This window comes from Pteropus medius, unplaced genomic scaffold (assembly GCF_902729225.1).
Source record: "Pteropus medius unplaced genomic scaffold, Ma_sr-lr_union100, whole genome shotgun sequence".
NCBI classification, from domain to species: domain Eukaryota; kingdom Metazoa; phylum Chordata; class Mammalia; order Chiroptera; family Pteropodidae; genus Pteropus; species Pteropus medius.
The window spans coordinates 2,901,208-2,904,685 of NW_024352947.1; the positions used below are offsets into that span (position 1 = coordinate 2,901,208).

The window sequence follows — 3,478 nt, forward strand, 5'->3', positions numbered from 1 at the left end:
GCTGCCATTCCCATTTCACAGATGGGGAAACTGAGCTCTAGCGAGATCAAGCAGTTTTCCCAAAGGTCACAGATCCAGTAGGTGACGTGTGAACACGGCTGCGTGATCGAGTGACGGTGGCCACAGACTGGGAGTGGCTCCTTTCCCACTCCCCTGTGCTCCTGCAGCAGCCTCGTGGGGCCGAGGGAGACACTCAGAGACCCCGTCCCGGAAAGCACAGCGGGGTGGGGGGGGAAGTGCATTCACTTCTTCGTATTTAACAACAGTCTCCCTTCCCCCCTCCTTCTGGGCCTCAGGTGCATTCAGGGGAGACACCTCAGTTTCTGGCCTCCCATCATTCACCCAGTCAAAGCTGATCTCTTGTTTTATTTTATATTTTTCCCTTTTATCCTCCTTCCAAAATTCCATCCCCATCCTCGTTAGCTTTGCACACCAACATATTTACATGTGTTCTTGGGTATATGTGCATCCCAAATGCACACGCATACGTACACGTACAGCATCCTTTTGCGTACGCATTCTGAGGTCTATACATTGCACCGTGCTCACAGTTTGATTCTGTCTTCTTTCAACCGACTATGCTTTTAAACCCTATTCACATGACTGTCTGTCAGTCTAATTTAATACTTCTGACAGTGCAGAGTATTACACCATCCCTGCCCGGCGCGTGTGTACACACACGAGCGTGCGGGTAATGTTTGTTGCCTGTTTGCACTCGCTCAAACGTATGTCCTGGGAGAGCGGGCACTTCATTTTAATCATAGCTGTATTCTCAGCAATAACAGCACCCCGCCACAATAGGGTCTTAATAAATATTTGTTGGATAAATAAATGAGTGTGCTTCCACATTTCGCTTCTTTATTCCTCCAGGGAGGTGGTCGCTTACTCCCTGCTACCACAAACAGCACGTGGAGCTGCTGGCTCGGGAGCTGTGGTCATGCTTAGTCAACATTCATGTTTCTATTAACATGTAAGTAGTTCCGTTCATGTTCCCCTTCCTCCCTCCTTCCTCTCTCCCTCCCTCTCCTTCCTTTCTTCTTTCTTTGTAACATATATTCCCTTCAAATTTCTGTCGGTCTGAGTCCCCCACAGGCAGATGACAGAAGGATATTGCATTCTTTATATAAAACAAGAGACGAGCTTTGTCCGGATGGGTAATAGGAGGCCAGGAACTTAGGTGTCTCAGCCAAACGCACCTGAGGTCCAAAAAGAATGAGGAAGGGAGATTTCACTGCCAAATATAAAGAAACGAATACACCTCCCCTCTGTGCTTTCTGGAACTGGGGCTGTTGGGGGTCCTGCCGCCATGAGCTAGAAATGAAATCTTTCCGAAAGGCGCTACTGAACAGATGCTTATTTCTGAGCAGATATCCAGGACCTCGGATCGTATGTTTTTTACTTATTTTGATTTGACAAGCACCTGCGGAGTCCCTGCTCAGTGCAAACCTCGGCGACAGGCGGGGAAGGGGGAAGGGGCAGAGTGGACCCTGTCCTCAAAGTGGGGAAGGGGCGCACGGGAGGAACACGCAATGCGAGGGAGGGTGTGGGCAGCCAGCCGCACACTGGACACATGTGTCACGCAGCGTGTGGCCTTCCAGTCTGTCCTAGAAACCGCTGGGGGCAAGTTTGAGAGGAACCGGATATTTTTAGTCTCATAGGACCTCCCTGCAGATTAAAACGAACATCATGTGCCTCTTGGCATGACTCACTAAGAAGATATCACTTATGTAACATTTCTGCCCAAGTGCATAATCTGTACCTACTCACGAGGTACAAATTAGGCCCACACGAGTGGCGTTCTGCAGACGCTGCATGACCCGACATGAAAGGCAAGGCTGAGGACTGGTCCAGACGAAGGGAGATAGCGTGACACAGGAACTGAAAGCCAGGCGGGACTCGCGGGGGGATCCCCGAATAGGGAGAAGCTATTTCTCCAAAGGATGTTATTGGGCCGATGGGTGAAATGTGGCTGTGGACGTGTTTACCAGGCCTTATGTTGCATTCATGTTAAATTTCCTGCATGAGACAACTGCATCGTGGTTATATAAGAAAATGTTCCTGTTATTAGAGGCTAAGGGCAAAATACTGCAACTTAATTCTCAAATGGTTTAGCACAATAGCAATGATAGCGCGTATATACAGGAAAAAACGCAGCGTGTGTGGCAAAATACTAACAGTTAGTAGGTCTGAAGGATGTGTCGACTGGACTTTTCTTGCAAATTTTCCGTAAGGTTGAAGTTTCTTCAGAATAAAAAGTTTAAAAATCTGTTCTCGTGTTAGAGTCGGGGACGTGAGCACGGGAGCCGGTGACACATGATGAGAGCGGCAGCTGGTGCATACGGCGCTTGTGATACGACAGGCATTTCGTACCTGGTAAGTCGTTCGATCGCCTCAGCCACTGTACCAGGTTCGTGCTATCATTACCGTCCCCACTGCACAGGTGAAGCGTCTAGGGCCCGGGGAGGGGAGGTCGTCGCCCACCCGGAGCTCGGAGCTGGTGAGTTGCAGTCCTGGGGCCTGAGCCTGGGCGGGTAGGGGCGGGGGTGGGGGAGGCTGCGGGAGCCACGCCCTTGGGTGCTGTTCTGTGGGGACCAAAGCCACGAGGCTGGAGTCAGGTCTCCTGGGTTCAAATTCTACATTCATCGCGTCGCTGGCCAGGTGACCGTGGACAAGCTGCTGGTCTCAGATGTCTGAAGTGATTTTTCAAAAACGAAGGTTATAACAGCAGTTGCTTTTGGGGGTGGTTCTGGGTCCAGTGAGGAGGATGTATGAAGCGCTCACGAAATACCCGGTGTGTAACAAACATCTCCACACAGAGCCTTCTGCGACCTGGGCCCGTGACACGGTTGCTCTTAGGTTCCACAGCCGACGTGGGCAGCTGAGAGCACTGAAGAAAGATGAGTGACTGCCGAAGCGAGGGCAGGTCTGACGCGGGGAAGTCGTGTGCGAAGCCCGCACAGCGGGATGGGCAGTCCTTCCACAGGAAGACTAGGCACCCCTACAGAACATTCTGGAGTTCTTTGGGCCTCCTTCGATTTCTAGGCCCTTTCCTGGATGATGTAGTAGATGTTCATCACCAGAAACACCACCGACCCAGAAGGGAGGTAGTTATCCCGTGAGCAAAATGCAGAGCTCATTCACTCTTGGGTCTTGTCTCTACTGACAAAAGGCCCTGGTGAGAGTGCTTGACCGACTGTCTCTCTCTGCCTTATGCAACGCCTGCCACGTACTGCGCTTACCTGCCTTTTGCCTTGCCTGCGCAGCACACGCACACACACATCCAAACACACATCTTCATCCTCATCACCACCATCAGCAGCATACCATCCAGGGTTCTTTTTGGGCCGTGACCCCCACAGGCGTGCATAAAGCGGCACAGCATCCTGCCTGACCACGTAATGCCACTCTGAGAAAAACAGGAACTCTGCTGTGTACAGGCGGATGTGGTCAAGGGGCTATCTCTGACCACAGTTCCTCT

The 3,478-nt window shown here is 51.4% G+C and overlaps 1 long non-coding RNA gene across 1 annotated transcript; it reads left to right on the top strand.

The window, feature by feature from the left end:
* Positions 1-899: 899 nt before the first annotated feature.
* Positions 900-2,887, top strand: LOC120592573 (uncharacterized). Its single transcript, XR_005650151.1, has 3 exons — positions 900-970; positions 2,281-2,373; positions 2,817-2,887. It is a non-coding gene; the product is annotated as an uncharacterized LOC120592573 (long non-coding RNA).
* The last annotated feature ends 591 nt before the right edge of the window (positions 2,888-3,478 follow it).